This window comes from Plectropomus leopardus, chromosome 8, assembly GCF_026936395.1.
Source record: "Plectropomus leopardus strain MGB_pleo_1.0 chromosome 8, ASM2693639v1, whole genome shotgun sequence".
Lineage (NCBI taxonomy): Eukaryota > Metazoa > Chordata > Actinopteri > Perciformes > Serranidae > Plectropomus > Plectropomus leopardus.
This window is the reverse complement of record NC_142183.1, coordinates 23,620,762-23,641,212: the sequence shown is the minus strand read 5'-3', so window position 1 is coordinate 23,641,212 and position 20,451 is coordinate 23,620,762. Positions and strand designations below refer to the sequence as shown.

Here is a 20,451-nt window from a genome sequence, read left to right as displayed (position 1 = left end):
TGTTGAGCTCTTTACCTGTCTTGTGTCAAACAATTAGCCACTTACTTTATTTGTTCTGTCCGATGTTGAGCCAGTACGCCTGAAGGGTTGGAATAGTTAATTTGGTTATCACTCAGTGACAAAAAGGTTGTTATGTCAGATTTGTACCAGATGTTGCTTAGTCTCACTAAAATGTGTATTTACAGCCACACAGGTGTGTATGCATGGCACTGCCTACTTGTATATATATGTTCTTATGAGAGTGTGGATTTGTTTTTTGTGTAGTGTCTCTGAGCAGATACATGATTGTACCTTCGCAATGATTTTTATGTAGGAAGATTGAGGAGGCAGCTTAATTGAAAGAAAAGATTTGGTAAAAAAAAGTACACATTTGTGTTTTAAAAGGCACAAACTGATGTACAGATGATCTTATTGTATTTAGAGCGGGGCAATATGGCTAAAAATGTTATCACGTTATGAATTTTCATATCAGTCACTACTAATAATTATAATGATACATGTGAAATAACTATGTCTTTCAAGGTTAAAGGCTGGTTTGTGCACCTGAGTGAAGGTTGAGTTATATTCAAATCAGTTATAATCAAAATAATGCCAATAAATAAAACAATGAATAGTCAAAGAAGATAAAACTCTACAATCAACCCAAACTATGTAAACAATAACTGCAGAAAGTTTGTGTAAAAAGAGCAATTGGGATACATTTTTAGCAGATGAATCCTGTGAATGTGGCATCAGAGATGAGTATTCCTGATGTTTGAGGGACTTTTTACATGATTTTTGAAACAATATTATGTATATTTTTATTTTTAAAGTTGTACAAACTTAATTGGCTTGTTTTTGATAAATTCTGTGCTTTTTTTCTTTCTAATACTTGGGCATTGTTCTGTTAACTCCTTAGTTGTCTTACCTGCAGGACAAGGCTGTTTAGTAGAGAGTGAAAGCTCTGTGAGCTTGTGTTCAGGTTTTCACCATTTCCTTATCATGTTTATATCTTATTAAGTTTATATCTTAAATAAAAATCTAAACTTTAAGAAATTTCAATTTAATATAGTTTTGTTCGCAGAAATTAATGAAAAGCTGAGATTTAGGCCAACAATATATTTTTATAAAAAGTTTTCTTATAAGAAGTCCTTGGTAAAGCTTTGGCGACCCCTAGTGGGGGTTGACATCCAGAACCAGTGTTACAAACTGGCAACAAGACACTGCTGCATCACTAGGGTTCCTCAGGACCCCTACTCGGTAAGTGTGGAAATGACCAAAGCAGACTACCTCTTGACGTACAACGGCAAACTTAGAAAAAAAGTTAATGACATCACAAAGGAGTGATATTTCCTTTGGGTGTTTTGTTTATCGTGCGTCTCTCCAAGATGTTAATCTATGAGAGAGTAAGATAGTCTTGGAGGTGCAGGTGATTAAAGCAAAGGTTAAGAAGGATCTGAAAAGGTGAATGGGGTTTGGAGTAGATGTGACTACTTCACAATGGAGTTCACAACCTTGAGGAGGATACAGCCCATAATTTCACTTTCCTCTCCAGATTCCATTAAGTAGAAATGCAAACATGGAAAACAAACCCTCCTTCTGAAAACAGATTTCAGATGAAACTGTGGTTCTGTTAACACACGGATCGTGCTTACCTGGACTGAACTCCCTCCACATCTCTCTTTCCTCCTCTCTGATTTACTCTGTTTTTGTTAGCACCTCGACTAAGACAAATGAAGATGAATGATGGCAGACAGGCTTTATTATGCTACGTCCTACAGTTTTATCTGAACAGTATAAACAGGTGATTCTACGAATGTCACACATCAGTGATTTATTCACATGTATCCACAGAGAGTGCTTAAAATGACCTCTATTTCTTTACTGTGATAAAGGCTAGAGATCTTTTGTACTGCCTTTACTGATTCAACATTTTTCATGCTGTGGTTGACAAGACCTTTGTGTCTGAGCTTTCTTGTAGATCTGCAAGAACTGAATGAGCCTAAAGACATGATCAGACAATTGAGACATTGGCTAAAACTCAGAAGTTGGCACCCTGTCACTCTCCTGTATCTCCTGTGATCTCTGTCAGGCACATCCTGATATAAAAAAACATGATGAAAAGCAACCTCTGCTTGGTCAATGTTTGAAGACCTTCTTGGTTCCACCATACAGGATTTGGGTGACCTGTTGCTCTTTAATGTAGCTGCTCCTCTGAGTCACTTCTGTAGCATTCATGTGATCATTGCATCACATGACCTTCTACACAACATGGAAATTAATATCCCACCTACCAGAGTGCACAGTCTGCGGACCAGATTAACCCCACAACCTCTCTGCTAAAGAGTAGCCATAAGCTGGCGCCAGACGTTCTGAAGGGACCAAAGGTTGGAGTGCCACCACCATGCTCTGTATGTCAGTGTCTGGTCTGAGTCTCTTATATTGACTTTTACTTGTGGTGTCTACTCTTATTTTACTCTGATCACAAAATAATTAATTTAAAATTAAAAAAATATTTTTTGGCATTTGTTGTGGGCCATGTAGGGCTGAAGTGATTAAATGGTCAATCAATCTAAATTTACTGACAACTAATTTAATAATCCTTTAATCGGCTCAGTCTTTGAAGGAACTTTCAAGCAACCATTCTCATTATCCAGCTTCTGCAGTGTGAGGATTCAATGTTTTACTTATTTATGTGTATGAATACCATGGTGCTTTCGACTGTCTGCTGAAAACCAGTTATTAGAATATGCCACCTTGGCTCTGGGGATTTCTAATTGGCTTTATTAACCATTTTCTTACATTCACAAGGTAAAAATATGCAGTTTTCAAATTGATCTATCATCAAGCATAGGGAAGTCTCTAGAGTTTGCATCATGTCTTCTCGTAGATGAAGGTAAATAGAGCTGAAACAGTAAGGTAATTAGTCAATTAGCTGGGTTGACAGAAAATTAATTTTAATTAGCAATAATGTAATAAATTTTGATAATCTACTAATATTTATGTCATTTCAAGCAAAACATCAATACATAATTTGTTATAGCTTCCTAAATGTGAATATTTGCTGGTAGAATCTGTCATATATTGTTATGGACTAAATTATGTCTGAGCGATATCCACCAAGTTGGCATATTACAATGTCCACATTAAAACATTGTGATGATGATGACATTGTTGTAGAACCCGACCTGACCCACGCACTGCGAACTTTATGCATTGTAGTAGCCAAACTGTTAGAACTGAGGACAGAGACAAGGACAGAGACAGTAAGGAAGGAGTGTGTTTGTGTTTGAGAGAGACAGACACAGAGAGAGAGAGACAGACAGAGAGAGAGACAGACAGAAGGTAAGACAAGGTGAAAGGTGGAGTATTGTATGCATTGTATGGGCTTTCACAGCACTGCACGGTAACTGCACTGAAAACCACTTTCCTCCAAGAGCGTTCCCCCAAAAGGTAAAGCGTTTTTAAAAGTGGCTACTGCCACCACCATCCGTGGCTGTGATAAAAGGCAGGTGCTCCACTGAACACTGGCAGAGGTACAAACTAGCTTGTAGCTGCATACTTTTTCAAAACAATGAAAAACACTGAAAGATTTCTAAATATTTTGATAATTTACCAGTCATCTGCAGTTTGGTGAAAAAGTTAACACAGGCACAATTTTTCTTATGGCTGTTCTTGTAAGTTTCTAGCGGACTCCAAACATTACCATTATTAGCTCGTCCATCTTGTCTTCCCTTTGCCTCTGCATCTGTTTTCTCACTTTACTATACCATGAAATTTTTAAAAACCTTTTCTCGACATACTGTACTATTACTTTTTTGCACTTTATAGGACACACTACATGATGATGCTGTTTTATGTCATGTACACTATGGTATGCTATTTTGGACAATATAATATACTATGACTTTTTTTTATAGTTTTGATAAAATCCTATATTAAGTTTTGATGAAGGTTTTAATGGCAAACTATACTATGAAATATTTATGACTTTTTGACGGCATACCATACTATGATTTTTTTGTTATTTTTGAATGTCATACTATCCTATGACTTTTTTATGATATTTCTGATGACATACTATAAAAAGATGTTTTCATGCCATTTTGGAAAACATAATATACCATAACATTTCCCTACTGTTTTGGATTTCATACTACACAATGACTTTTTCATGTGTTAAAGCCTCTTAAGTAAAAATAACTTACTCAGACTGGTGCTTTTTGACCTTCCTCCCTGAACCTGTGATGTTTATATAATGTTAAAAACAAGGTGACAATTGCAGTTCACCTGTCTGGCAGCTTACAGTTCTGGTAGATAAATCAGATTACGTTATAAGCATGCAATGATTGCCATTGGCGCCACTACATCCTGGTGTTGGTGGAGACAGAGGGGCTGGGGCTTTTAATTTACAATGTCATGCTCAGTGGTCGATGACTGAACCATTGATGATGAACGGTGGCATTGTCCATCAGTCCAACACTAAACTGGATATCTTTTGGGTTTGTTCTGTTAGAAGGACAGAACAGGAGAATTATGACTATATTCTTGGCTGTTCTAGATCAAATGATTAATCAGTTACTCAAGAAAATAACTGGCAGATTAATTAGTACAGAAAATAATTGCAGCCCTGTAAACTGTTGACTCCGCTAGGCAAACAGAGACACTGTCAGTCCCTGTAGTGATACAATGATACCTTGTGTCTAATTTAGCCGCTACAGGCTGCTGTAAACCAGCTGTTGTTGATCATAGACATAGTCCCTGAGCATAGTTATTGGGTGTGTTTTTGTGTGTGATTGCTTTACGTTCAGTTCAAGTTCAGGACATAATTCAGTTCTTCGAAGCTGCACCATTAATACTGAGAGCGGGCCCCCACAGCTCAGCACAGACCTTGTCGCACTGTAGCAAAACTTTGTCTGACAGCAGATTTCTCCTTCAGCAAGAGTAAGTTAAAACATAGCTTTGCTCTAAAGACCTTGAGCCTGCTTCATTGAGTAGAGATCAATAGCCTGGCCTTCTCTCCGGCGTACAGACGAACAGACAGGCAGATATGGAGAGAAGGGACAGTGAGCTGTGATGGATCAGCACGGTGGTTAAGAGCCGATCGGTCACTGAGGAAAGATGGGTGGAGGAGGTTAGCCAAACAGATGTTCGGCTCTGACGGTCTCTGCAGGTCACTGAGCAGGATCTTGGTTGATAAAAAGAGGATGAGGTTAAGAAATGCAGCTCATCCATGTAATAGCTTGTTACGACTTTCCCTCACTTCCCTGGCCATAAAGAAAATATTTATAGAGGGCAAGGGGCAGGCTTTAATGCTGTCCAGAGACTGCGGTATCTCTGTAGAGGTCATAAATATTAGGGCAAACATGACAGTGCTGTCTGGTGAAAGCCAAAGCGGTGACGGCATTCTTCCTGTTTTTGTTCGACTGCTTTGCCCTCATAACTATATTTAATTATTATTAAATCAGTCACTTTCCGAAGCTCCAGAGTACAGCATTTAAACCTGAGCCACTGTATAATGATCTGATGCCGGGAACTAGAGACTTTAACATTCCAAATTCAGATTTTATTCTTTTTACACATTTGGCAATTAATCAAAAATAGTCTGAATACCTGAAATATATTATTTAATGCCATACTCCCTGTCCACATAAAAACTCGCCAAATACCAATGCTTGATCAGTGGCCTGACACATCAAGCCATGACGTTCTGATATCCCTCCAGTGTCAGTTTTGGATGTAAAGGACAACATGTCAATTTATGCGCACACATGCATTCTGTCTCTTTAAAATAAACGTACATTTTCACAAGAAATGTATGGTTTTTGCTTGTTAAACATGTACAGCCTCTTGTCAAAATAAACTCAGAATGTTGGTAAGGAACATTGTTTTTAGGTTCACTTCCATAGGTTGAGACAACAAATATACATTGCAGGTTTTGACAAAAACATTATGGTTTGGCTTAAGATAAATATGTTTTTTACTAATGTGATGTGTCATTACAGACATCCCTAGCGTAATACAGTGTTTCACACAGAATTGGAATGTATGTTTGGCGAAGGGGGCGGGTGGGCGGCTCTCTTGTGTGCTTGTGTCCCTTTTTTTTTATCATTCAGTGCTCCCTCTCTAAATTCTGATGTTTTTGTGAGTCTGTGAACCCATCACAGGTGAAACTGGTCATTGCCGCAGCTGCTGTTTGAGGAGTTTGAGTTGTTGTATAGAAAATTGATCTGTCGATCTGCTCAGAGCTGATGAGATCGACGGACGAGAGGAGCACGTGCTGCAGAATTTCAGACCCAGCACAATGAATGGTTAAGTTTTACTTTCACTGCATCTGGTGTACAGTTGCTGTCTGAGCCAAGAGTGTGGTGAATGAATAAGCGAACTGTATATATATTCCAATAGTGCTCCTAATTGAACGGTCTGGCTCCAAAAATATAAAATCAATAGGTAGCGGCAGATGTTCAATCATGGCAGGCCGCCATAAAAAGATGAATGTGTGGGAATCCCTGTAGTATATTATAAATTGCCACACTATGTTGTTAGTTAAAATAACTTGATTGACTTTTGATTTCACATGGGACGTTGTCCATGCAGTTGTCCTCCTGCTCATTGTATGCGGGCCTTCCTGCTCTTTATTGTACAGCAGTCGCTTGGAGCATCAAAAAACAAGCTACCTGGTTTCTCTCCATGTGTCAGTATCTGACGCCAGTGGCCACTGACCATGTGTATGTATTTGCCGAGTTGAGACTGAGATCTGGTTGACTATAAGCTGCATATAAGTTCCAGTAAGAAGAGTGGGCTGTTACATGAGGGAGGTTGAAGCTGCCAAGTGTAGAGCTGCATCTCCATAGCACTGGGGTTTGGCGAATGCCACAGAGGCTTTCCTATTAACCATACATTTTAGTCCACTTTACCCATCCATGACATGGCAGACTGCTAAAGTTGAAGCACATACAGTATAAATGAGAAGCAGACACAGAGAACAATTCCCCTGTTACCCTGTGGGACATGCTGAGTCAGATGTTTGCTTGTTGAACATGAATTAAAAAGAAATGAAAAGGAGGAACAACTAACAAATAATGCTGTATTATTGAATTAAACCTGATTAAATAATATGCTTACATGCATTTAACCCTTTATCTGTTAAATATCTTAACACCAACACTTCTCCGTGTGTGTGTATGCATATACTTGGGTGTGCTTGCTTACTTTTAAATTATAGTGTAGAGCAGCGATAGAGAATTAGTTTAAAAACTAAATAAGGCTGCAGGGCAGTAAAACAGAAATATGTAAAATGAAATCTGGAGCAGAGAAATAAGCAACGTGGAGTACTTCCTAAGTGATAAAGCAGCGCAGGGAGAGAAAAAAAACCACCCGTCATAGTTCAATAATCCGTCTTAGATAGCAAGGAGATGCAGTTTCCCAGGCTGGTTATTTTGAATCTATGTTCTCAGGCTGGGGAGGTTCCACTTGACTACATTTGATTCATCAGTCAGGAGCTGAAAGGAGAAAGTCAGGCCCCCGTAGCATTATTCTCTCCCTAAAGTCTACCAACCCGCCTAGGCTCTGACGGGGACTCTACACTGTACAGATTGTGTACCTGCTTTAACTTTCATTCCTGATCTATTTCTTGTTATTTACCTGACCTAACCTTTCAAGTTACTGTAAGTAAGACAGAAGTTTTAAGTGTTGGCATTGCGACCATGCTCCCACCACGGGCTAATACACCTGACCTTTACTAAATTAATTCCAGCCTCTTCCATATTTTTTGTGCAAATGGTTGTGTAAATGAACCCATTAGCGAATAGTTGGCTTTAGCTTTCACTTACGTAGTGAAAATGACATGATAAGCCACTCAGGTCCAGCAGCCTGCAGCCAGTTCCACCAGCCAGCTGCCCACAGCTGAAAACTAAGAGGCAGAGTGGCCGTGACAGCAGCAGTGCGGCTGTGTCTCTTTGCTGTCACCCTTCAGTGAAGCACACAGCTCTCAGCAGCTCGCCTGACAGCGGAACGACACAGAGTGACACTCATTCTCTACCAAATACAGTGCGGCTGACTCCCCCCTCCTCCTCCCATTGCTGCCACCCATGAGATATCACCCGCATGCCCCTCCCAGCTCCGCCCTTTTGTGACTACCAATAAAGTGCTCTTTGCCTGCAGTGTGCGCGCCTTTCTCACACCCTCCCATTTTCTATATTTGTGTGCCTGACTAACATTCAGCTATGCATCACACAGTGTAAACAAATATTCTGACTCAGATGCATTTCCACAAACTCTCTCTCTGTAATATTAATTCATGCATTGTGCCTAACTGCACACAAAGGGATGTTCCTCTGTATTTAACAGCAAAATAAGGAGCTGAAGAGAGACTATTAAATGAGCTTTGCTTCAACAACAGTTAGTACAACAGTTTTGCCCATATCTCTCATTTACATGTAATAATGACAAGGTGTGGATTCACCATTGCCACACTTCATTACCCACAATATCCAGTCTGACCTCCCTGCTCTGCCCCAATATCACATTAATCACTGAGGTGCATCTTCTTTCTTTGTCATTACTGCTTTTTCCCCGGAGAGCGCTCAAGTTTGTTGACATGACGAGGCGATTGCACTCATTCTGAAGAATATACATCACTGAGTTAAATAAGATTTTGATATTATTTACACAGCGTTTAGCATAGCGTGTTGAGAGCGCAGTAAGCGGTTGATTTGTAACGCAGCCTCCCTGCCGTCTGGGTCTGGCTGGTCTGGGAGCTTCTGAAGCAGCTCTCCCCACCCTTTCTTCCCCTCAGTCTCACTCCCTTACTACTGACTTATCTAGTGCTGGTATGTTTTAGTGGGTGTGCAGAGAATACCAAGTGGCCGCTCCATCAGGGTGTGTAATTATCTGGCCTGCTGAGCTACCATGCCCCTGCTGCCTGTCTGCTTGGGTTCAGCCAGGCCGCACTCCTCCCCTGCCTCAGCTCGGACCAAAGTCCAGCACTGTACAGTGACTATGTGGCTTTTGTTCTTTTTTAGGTTTTCTAATGTGCTGCCACGGTTGTTTTCAGAACCGCATCTTTCCATTTATCTACAAATTCAAATGTTTTATTAATTATTAAATCAACAACCTTTATGGGTGCCTTTTGGGTGTATTATTCAGCATCTATTGTGGCTGGAGGGCTGTCTGGAACAGTGGTGCTGCATCATCTCTTCTGTACTATCATCATTTCACTTTATGTTGAAATAGATATTCTAATTAATTTGTTTTCCCTCACAATATCCACTCCAGGCCAATAAAACACAAGCAATTTTATGGTTAGGTTTGCTCAAAGCACTGAGTTAATGTCAGTGAAAAGATTGTGATCTTGATTCAGTTTCAGACACGGGATGTTTTCAATATTTAACCAAGATCTCTGCCTGACCTTAACCAAGTGTTTTAGGAGCTTAATGTGAATTTCACTCTAAGCCCAAAACGTTGCTTGAGGCCATTACTTCCAATGCAGCGATCAGCTGTTCTCACTCAGGCAGCTGCCTTACTGACCGGTAGCCCACATTACACATATTTTACAGGTTTTGCCGAAAGTGACATCGACATCAAATACACCGAGCTCCAAAACACCCATCCATCTGCATTGTTATTTGACAGGAGGCAGAGGTTATGACGACAAACACTGCTTAGGGGGAGAATGGTGGAAAAGTTAATTTTGTGCATTTCTGAATTCTCTGAGTTTTGTTACTCTTCTCTCTGAATCTACCCATACTTAAGTAGAAAATCTCAAGCACAGCAGAATACTGCAGTGTTGTTTGTTGCCTTTCATTATGCATTCTTCCTCACACAATCTATTCATTGTTGTGTGGTTGGCATGAAACTGCCCTAACACTAATCACACATGGACCAGGACACAAACCCAAATCTCTGTTGCCCAACCATCCACAGCCACCTGCTCTTTATTACTTATTGCTGAGTGTAAGAGCTTGTGTATTGTAACAGAACAATAAGTGGAGATAATCAAGGTTTAAATCAGGTGGCGGTCGGAGAGTTGAGTGATTAGATTAAATCCTGTGCTGTTACAGTGACTTTATTCTAACAGAGGTCCCCAGTTTTTGCAGATTTAATTTGATCAGTCTTGCAGAAAAATATTCAGCCCACAGACTTTATACACAACATAGGCCTGCTTTTGTTTCTAACTTATGTTAACAACTAGTGATGGTGAATGCTGACTGTTGTGTCGCCTCACGTCACCTGTGTCTTGGCCGAAAATTGCACTTGAACACACCACAAAGACTACAGTCAGCAGCCAACCAGCATTTATGTTCTGCAGCTTTGTGAGAGGAAATAACTCTCCATACCAGCAGGAGGCAGTACTCTGTATTCAGCATTCAAAAAGGGGATCTGGGAGACCATTCAAGATGCTAGTTAGACAGTTAGCACATCAACAACCCAACCTGATGGTGAAATAACAAAGGATATTTACTGTGTGCCAGCAAACAATGACACAGACAGTTCTAAACTGTTTTTGCTTTAAACTCAATGGCTAAAAATAATATTTCCTTAAGTAACAAGTTTGTTTTGATGTCCACTTGACTTTGTTTTTTGCCTTCCTCACTTCCGTTTGTCTTCTCGTGTACTGAGTTGAACTGCCAATCACAGTCATTTCACTCATTGACAGGCTCCGCAACCTCTACGTTAATTCAGAGTGCTGAATCGGCCTTTAAAAAGCTGACTAGTGCCGACACTGCACAACACAATGAAACTAGGGTGACAGACACTCACCAAAGGCCCAATGCTGACTGATCAATGACAGTTTCCTTGGTGTGTCAGGGCGCTTAGCTTTAATTCATGACGTAGAACCACAACCAAAAGTTGTCTAAAGAAATATATTTTTGCTTATACCACATTTTTTTCCCATTATGTTAGAATACATAGTTGCTCATATCTGTTCCTCCATATGAGTGTGGTAGCTCCTGCATATGTCGGATAAAAAGCAAACAAACAATACTGCATCAAAGCTGCTTAATGAAGAAGATTGTATCTTCTTCTGTTCTCTATTTCAATCTTCCATCTTTGATCTGGCGAGATGGTCCAGGGACTGTGACACTCCATAATATTCTGTCTGCTGTCTGCTGCTCTCACTCTCAGTGTGGAGGAAATGAATATATGCTTGGCTGCTCTTAGTGCTTTAATCCATTTAATGCACCCTAGGCAGAGGAGAGGAGAGAGGAATATGTAGCCGGCTGTGGTGCACGTATCTAAAAGAGCTTGACTGCTACGGTGAAGCAGAACCGCTGACTGCTTGCAGTTGTGGTTGCGGTTGTCATTGTCATGTGTAATTCGTTTGCTAGCATTAGTCAGGGTGTTCAATATGTGAAAAAACGGTTCCTTGATATCCTACAAAGAGTAAATAAGTATGCTCAATGAATTTCTCTTTGCGCCGAGCCACTGCTTCCGATCAATGGCAATGTCCCTCTGCAGCAATTATTTATTGACCATTTCACCACCAAATGTTTATTTGTTGTTCCAGCTGGTGATGCAAAATGGCACATTGAATTTTGTTAATAATTCTATAGTCATTCATCCAGTACAATTAATGGGGAAAGCAGACTACTGTATAAAGATCTTCAAAAGACAGCATGTCATATAATTTTTCCTTTTTGTTTTTCACCAAAAAAGTACACCCCCTGTCACCGTTCAGCTCTGCTTTGGGAAGAGTCCAGCAGCATTTATGCTCTTTTATGATTTAATAACTCTGAGAATTCGTTTTATTGAAGGCACCCGATGTGAAGTGTACCTGTGGACGGATGTTTATTCCAGTTGCAAGTGTAGGTGGCCCACTGAGTGATGGCTCCCCCATGAGTTGTGATGAATCAGGCGGCAACTGTGCACTTTTATCCCTGTTAATGGGCTGCGATCAATAATGTAGCTCCATATCAGCAACCACAGAGTGATAACTGAGTATGACGGGGGAGGGAACCACGTGATAATCGATATGAATGTGGAGATAATCAACAAGATTGGAAGTAATGCACTGGGTGGTCTTTCATATCGAACTTTTAGGAGGACCATTTCAAGGGTACAACCTACGAAATCGTCTGTACTGCATAAGAAGTGGTTCACTGAGCCTACAGTGCACTGGGGAACATTTGTGTCATGACGGTGAGGGTGAGAAAAGGAGAAATATAGTCTAATTAGTCACAGATAATAAGCATACGTCTGTTTTCTGTAAGCTTGTCACTGTGTTGTAATTTCGGTTGTTCTTTGACTTAGGAATGCTATTTTGTCCTTCCCTATTTCTTTTATGACACTCTTAAATGCACTCATCTATCTACAATTAGGTGCAAAGGCTGCCGTAGGGTGATAGAAGATGCCGCTAATGACACATCTAACATTCAATATTATGTTGCACATCTTTGTAGAGGACTTGTGAATGTCCCGAAGGTGTTAAGTGGCTTAGAGGTGCTCCCTGGCTGCTCCTCGCCTCTCTCCTCAAGGCCCCGGGCCTGTCACAGCTCGTCTCTTCTCCCTCTTCAGCAACGCTGTGTGATAGCGTGTGTTCAGCCATGTGTGTGAAGTTTGAGAAAGCAAAGTTGATTGCAAAGTGGTGGTGTTGTGACAGGGGCACTGAGAGGTTACGATACAGCATTTTGTGTTTGGTTGTTTGGAGAAAGGAATGAACGGCAGGGAAGTCAGAGATCGGGTGAGTAAATTAGATGACTTTGTTTATGGTTTGCAAAACTTAACATGAGAAGTTATGCTTGGAATATTGTTTTACGCTGATACAATTAGACACTGTGATTGGTGTGAGCCGTAGCAATGTCTGAAGCCGGAGATGTTTACAGGCATGCAAGCATATGCTGCTCAAGCCTTTTCATCTGATCGTCTGATTTCATTAAGAAAATCAACAACTGTGCATTGTGATACTGTGTACTAAATGACATTGATAGCCTCTCTGTGGCTTCACTGAGCTACAGACACAAACCAAACCAAAGTGAGCACAAAGTTGCCACAAAGATGGAATATGTGCTTACGAACCATTCAAGGTAATTGGTCAGGTGCTACAGAAAAGACACAAGATATTTACTGTGTCCCAATAAAAGCAGCTGTATGTATTGGGACACACGATCCGTGTTGGCAGGGCCATTACAGGGTGGGTAAAACAAGCTGAAAGGCGTCTAACAGTCCTCACAGAAGCTTACCTGTCAGCAAAATTACTGCAGCTTTTTGTTACACAGTGACAAATGTACTGAGGCTTGTAGGGTTCCGACAAAAATGTTTGTTTTTGAGGCTAGGGGCTGCTTCATCTTCAAAGCCACACCTTCACGACTACACACATCTTTCCTCAGGATTGATCTCACGTCAGAACAAGAAGTGATGAAATTTCTGTTTCAACTAAAATTTGTTTGATGTGGTTAATTTTTCGCTGCACGCGTGGACAAAATGCATTCATCGGCAAAACAGAGTCTCAAAGTCTCTCACTTTATTTCATCATTAGTTTGGGGGATTTTTTTTAGCTGTGACAATGAGAGGGGACTCCACATGCAATCTGCTTGTGTAGTCAGTCAGTAAGGAGGCAGGCAGGCAGGAAGGCAGGTGCTGAACACTGATATGTTTCTTATCGCTGAGCTGCCTCCTCTCGGCTCATCACAGTCCAGAGCACATCACGCACATGAGCACACACACACACACACACACACACACACACACACACACACACACACACACACACATCACTCGCAACAACATCACACCTCCTTGAGTGCGATATAGAGGCAGAGGGAGGGAGAGAGAAGAAAGAGAATCTATTTACATGTTTGGAAGAGAAACTCTTGGGAAATGTTGTGACAGTTGATACACTGCTTTTTCCCCACTGAGACATTAGGAACAAAATTGCATTCTTGAGTTTTTTGTTGGGATTACAAAATAATGAATGACCCGCTGTAGCGACAGAGCCCTTCACCCAGAGTGTCTTATTAAGAGTATAGCCAAGTGCTGCTGCATCACTCAGATTGCGCCAGCATTTTACTTAAGAGCCATAACCAAGAGGAAGGAGGGGAACGGTAGCCAGAAGCTCTGAGGTGACATTTACGATTTTTAAGATGAGAGTTGCGTGTACTTAATTAAGAAATAGCAAGGGACATCGGCCCCTCTCGTCTTCACTGTTCCCCTGGAAAGCTTATTTCATGCTCCAGAAAGCTTTTACATCACACACACACGTGCACAAGCATGTGTGTGTGTCTGTGTGAGAAGGAGCACACAGGCAAACAGAATAATGAATCCAGGATGAAAAGTCTTTAGGCATGAATATATATGAAAGCCCAAAATGTGTTTCTGTGTTACATGGGAACAGTAGTTAGGGTTCAGTGTTAATTTTTTTTTTTTTTTTTGACTAGTCAGGCAAGTGGATCAGGAATCTACCTGGCAGAGGTCAATTTTTACTTCCCCCTACATAAATTCTGTTATCCATTAGGTCAGGGCTGTCAAACCCATTTTAGTTAATAAGCCACATACCAAGTTATACATAACAACACCTGCAAATGTTTCGCTTTCTTTTAGTGTAAAGGAGTACATTGTGACAATGGTTATCCATTTACAAAACATGGTGATCAGCCTGAGAGGAGACCCTGAGACATGTCTCAGTTTTTTCACACTTAGTCAGATTACTACTCACTATCATTACATGTGCATTTTTCGAAACATTTCCCCTTCCTCGCTTGCCATTCAGCTCATAAACTTTATCTTTACCAACCGCCATTTTCTAACGAGTGCAGGATCGCTACTGAGCATGTGCAACATGACATGAGAGGGAAGCAAGATGGCTCATTCTTTAGCTCCTTCCATCATCAGCTCCAGAATAAAATAATAATGTGTTTAATTCTTTTTTACTAGGCAAGTGAGTTGCTAGATTTATTAGCATTACAGGAAAAAGGGCAATCCTTATTGTTGAATAGTTTGTGTGGATACATTAAAGCCATAGTTTGGGATTTTTGAAGTGGGGCTGTATGAGATTCTTATGTATAGTCAGTGTATTACATACAGTAGCTGGTGGTCAGCACACTTCCGGATTGCAGAAACAGACGGGGCACTTCGACCACCAGCTACTGTATGTAATACACTGACTATACATAAGTAGTATCACATATAGCCCCACTTCAAAAATCCCAAACTATCCTTTTAAACCTCCTTATGCTATTAGGCATACTGAGGATATTGCACTGAAATTTTAAATTGCTTCATGACTTTTTCTCTCATTATTATTCTTATAGAAACACACTCTATCTTTGATATCCACTTGTGTTTGTTGTGTAACTCTGAACAGAGCCTTAATACAGACTTAATATTTTGGTTGCACACTAAAAACAAGCAAATATTTTATGATCAATTAATCTCAAGGCAAATCCAAAAACAATGAGCCCAAGTTTCCATCTTCAGATTGCTTATTTGATCTAATCAAAAGCCCCCAAACCCAAAGATATTCAGGTTACTATAATAACTTACTTTCAAAATAGCAAATATTCACATTGGGGAAGTTACAAGCAGTATTTATCTTATGAAATATTATTTTGCTTAAAAAATTATTAATCACACATCAAAATTTTGTGATACATGTCCTGCCAGTAGATTAAGCATCTCATCATTTCAACTCATAATGTAAAAATCCCTTTACTCATCACATTTGACGTCACAACTTTACGCACTGTTGTTTCAAAGGACTATCGGGGAGTTAATCGAATCCATTCCATCATTATTTTACAAACCATAATGGCATCTCACTTTTCTTTCTTTTCTAAAATACCTGTGGACTCGGTAGGTTGTAATTTACATATTCCTCAGGCTGGTGATCACCATAGCAACCTGTTGAGCATGGAGCAAAGTGTCATTTCCACAGTGCAGCAGCTGTAAGCCTGAAGGCTGAGGAGCGAGGACAGGTTATGAGTAAGACGATACACTGCACGAACCCTCAAGACTACATCTGCATGTAGCTCTACACCAACATCATCCTCTTACCATGCTGGTCTTTCTATTCTCTGTCACTCTTTTTCTCTCTCTTTCTCTTTTGCTCATCCTTTATCTTTTGCAGAAATGAACAACAGTGTGAAGATATGTCACTCTAGCAACACATACTGTACCTGGAGGCTTACATCGGTTAATTCGATGCATGTCCTTGAATTCACAGTTAAGCATAGAAATGCTAATGACATTTATTGTGATTTGGGATTTGTGTAAAGCTTGGTTTATTTATTCAGCTGTGCTCAGTTCACATACATGAACATACTGATGTGCACATGTATGCATAGTGATGTAAAATACGGTGGGATGCAGATGACCTGTGCAAGGCTGCTCTGCTTGTCCTATTAAAGTACATGTCACATGGCATCACTTGAGAAATAACATGATTGATTTAGAAGAAAAAAGGCATCTGTGTGTGTGTGTGTGTGTTTGGCATCTCAGCATGTATGCAGCTCCATCCATAATCTTTATCTTCTTTGCGTTCTACTACAATAAATCTGTCTAGGATTTGTCCGTCTCTCTCTCTTTCTGTCTGTCTGTCTGTCTGTCTCTCTCTCTCTCTCTCTGTCCGTCTCTCTCTCTTTCTGTCTGTCTGTCTCTCTCTCTGTCTCTCTCTCTGTTCGTCTCTCTCTCTTTCTGTCTGTCTGTCTCTCTCTTTCTGTCTGTCTGTCTCTCTCTGTCTCTCTCTCTTTCTGTCTGTCTGTCTGTCTCTCTGTCTCTCTCTCTTTCTGTCTGTCTCTCTCTCTCTGTCTCTCTCTCTGTTCGTCTCTCTCTCTTTCTGTCTGTCTGTCTCTCTCTCTCTATCTCTGTCTGTCTGTCTGTCTGTCTGTCTGTCCGTCTCTCTCTCTTTCTGTCTGTCTGTCTGTCTCTCTCTGTCTCTCTCTCTGTTCGTCTCTCTCTCTCTTTCTGTCTGTCTGTCTCTCTCTCTCTGTCTCTCTCTCTGTTCGTCTCTCTCTCTTTCTGTCTGTCTGTCTCTCTCTATCTCTGTCTGTCTGTCTGTCTGTCTGTCTGTCCGTCTCTCTCTCTTTCTGTCTGTCTGTCTGTCTCTCTCTCTCTCTCTGTCCGTCTCTCTCTCTTTCTGTCTGTCTGTCTCTCTCTTTCTGTCTGTCTGTCTCTCTCTCTCTGTCTCTCTCTCTGTCTCTCTCTCTGTCTGTCTGTCTCTCTCTCTCTATCTCTGTCTGTCTGTCTGTCTCTCTCTCTCTATCTCTGTCTGTCTGTCTGTCTGTCTGTCTGTCTCTCTCTCTCTGTCTCTCTCTCTTTCTGTCTGTCTCTATCTCTTTCTGTCTGTCTCTCTCTCTCTCTCTCTCCCTGTCTGTCTCTCTCTCTCTCTCTCTCTTGTGCCATCTCTTTGTTATGTACACACACATGCATATGAATGTGTGTATGTATGCGTGGGCGTCCCTGCGCGCCGTCAAGCTGCTGATTTCCAAGGAGTTAAATAATATGTAGCCACGAATAGCATTTGGCAGGTCCAAGCACCATGGGAACTGTGAGGCAAGTCAGCAGTGTAGTGATTTGTATAGGCCGGGCGTTGCTGCATTTTGCATCATTTTACAAAACTGCCTAAAATATTGAATTAAGAAAAGTACCATAGAGCGATGAGTACTGATTAGCGAAGTGGCATTTACATTTGAACATTCTGGAAATTTGGTATGCTAAAGGGAGGATTACAAGTTGTGGCCAGTTGTGTCAAGTGTTTTGAAGATTGAACTTTGCTTCTAAAAGTTCAGGCTCATTTTGTTTTGCTCACGGCAGCTAAACGATTATGAGTGCCAACAGTCATTTAATAACTTAAAGTCTTGAGTTTCCAAAGACACTGCATGCCAAATTCAGAGATTATTGGATCAACTTCTTAGAGACGTTTGTAGACAGGACAGAGCTGTAATTCATTCTAGTGTTCATGCATTCAGCCTGTACTCTTCATTAGAGCACATTCTTCTTCTTTAAGTCTTGGAAACCTACATCCCATTGGACCAACATAAGAAGTGGTTGCTTGGGGAATACAGCATGATTTTATTTAACTCAGAAACACCAAACAAAAAACAAACAGAAAAGACTATTTTTGCACCGTGGAGATCATTTATAGTGATTAAATATGATTGTTTTTTAATTACTGGTCTTCAGTCGGGAATACTGTTTATTTCTCCATTTTATATATACACATCTTTCTTAAATCTAAATCTAAATACCAAAATCTCACTGCCAAAATATAGTATGTATTCAGATTCTCACTTAATATCATCAAACAATATTACCCCTCCTTTGTTCCTTGATCAGTAAAGTCCACTCCAATTTTTAATTAAATCAGTGTTTAAGAGGAGGGGACCTTTTGTGATATTTTCTTCTGGTTGTGCCAAAATTCTAAAACTTTTCAAACTTATACTGCATTCACGTGCTCTTCAGGTCTCATTTCCAGAGTTGGGAAACATTAAGAAAAGGTGGCAACATTTTGAAGCTTTATATTACAGTCAGATATTGCCCCAGATTTGTTGCTACACCAGTACATCCCCTAAAACTATTAAAGTATTGCTTTACCTATATTACTATCCAGGGTCATTTTGTATGTTGATAATTTTTTTAATAAACGTATTAGCTGTAGAAAAGTCGTTTTACCAGTTTGTGTTTTATTTAGGCTTGAAACTTTGTAGTGCTATCAGTTTGTTAATATTCAGTTATTCCTTTTTTGTCACTGTAAATGTAAGAGCACTTTAAAGCTGTTTAGTACGAGTGAGAGCCCTTTTTTGTTTGTCATTGCCATGTTTTCTCTCATTTCAGATTGTTTAGGAGCTCAAGTTGGAAGCTTGTCTTTTGTTTAATTTTTTTTGCATAAAAAGTTTAGGGTTGAAAATATTAACTTTTGTTTATTGTTGTGGTCATGGCTCAACTCTGATGTTTGAGATAAACTGCTAACTTTGATTTCTGATAACTACTGTATAACTGGCCTTTCTTGGAATTGGAAATTGGAGTCACACTGGGACATAACAGTAGACTAATGCTGAGGAATAACTTTTCTCACTAATTTAGGTCATTTTATGTTGTTCTCTGCTCTCTGAGGTGTTGCTCTGATTTGAGGCGGCGTTCACATGAATTCTATTAGTGGAGAAATCATTTTCTCCATTAGTCCGACAGCACATGAACACAGGTTCATTCAACATTTGTATATGATGGTACTGAATGTATAGAGGTTTATAAATTGCATTACTGGTGTGAGCAGCCTAAACTGACAGTCTGATGTGGATATTGCAACATGAACAAAGACAGAAGGACACAAATTTAACTCTGATCATAATGTACTGTAGTTTTGAAGGTGAAAGTGGTACTTCAGCACTTTGTACTTAGACCCATTAAAAGAAAAGCAAGAAACTCTTAACTGATATTTGAAAGGTGAGACCAAAATTAATAACACTGGTAGCAGAAAAGGGGAAATTAAGCACTTGTAGAGATGAAGTAAAACTTAATGTCCACCACGTCCTCTTCAGAGCTGCATTTTACTTGTCAAAACCATTTTTGTAAATCCATTACCACTATGCCCCAAGTCTTTCACATGTATTTCTGTATCAGTCATTCCTTTAGTGGGAAAAGTGGTTGTCAAGATGAAACTCTCAGAATACATAATGACTTCATTAGTGGTCCTTCCCTGTGATTAATTGGAGTGCTGTGTCACCCAGTGTGACAGAGCCGCTCATTGCCAGACAGTGTTGTGACAGGAGACGAGCACCATGTTGATGAGTCTGGAGACGATCACACACACTGATGTACACTTGTAAGACACACAAACACACACACACACACGAGTAAGCGGCATCCTCACACACATCCCGCCTTTATCTGAGTGTGAAGATCCCGCTGAGATCAAGAGGAGGATTACAGAATAAGACCTGGCCTAAATTCAGTCAGCTTTTCAAAAAAAAAAAAAAAAGGCGCTGTCTACCTGTGATCGACTGATTGCAATTTCACCGTTTTGCCAGCGATGATTAGCAACAGCAATCTCTGCTTCAATATTTACAGCAGTTCTTGATATCAACATGTTGGCATAAGCTCAGCTGTGTTCACGCCCCCAAAGAGGCTGGCATCTCTCTATCTGAACTGGAGAAGAAAGACATGCAAGGGGCCTCAGAGCCTCTCCACTCAAGGGGCCAGAGATAAGAAAAATCCATCGTGTTTGATGGCTGCTGTAAGCTCACCATCACAGAATATGCAACTGCAAAGAGCAAGAAAAAGAAAAACAAGTTGTATCCACTGAAAACTGAGGGAGGGAGAAGTAGAGGTGCAGCCCTTAAGTAAATGTCAGGTGCAGGAGATGCACAGAGAGGTCAGGGATGAAGCGAGACAAGAGGTCACGGTGTCTAGATAAGAGGAATCTAGCAGAGGTTGAGGATCAGTCTGCTGGTTTTGGACTGGTAAATGCTCCCCACTAGGATACCAGACTGGCCTTTGATGGGCTTGTCTGACTGATGTCGGCTCTAACAACTTTGAGCA

At 40.4% G+C, this 20,451-nt stretch overlaps 1 protein-coding gene across 2 annotated transcripts in view; it reads right to left on the bottom strand.

Annotated features, from left to right (window-relative positions):
* The window catches only part of frmpd3 (FERM and PDZ domain containing 3), a 102,341-nt gene that overhangs the window by 29,006 nt on the left and 52,884 nt on the right, over positions 1 to 20,451 (bottom strand). The gene's annotated exons all lie outside the window — the stretch shown is intronic.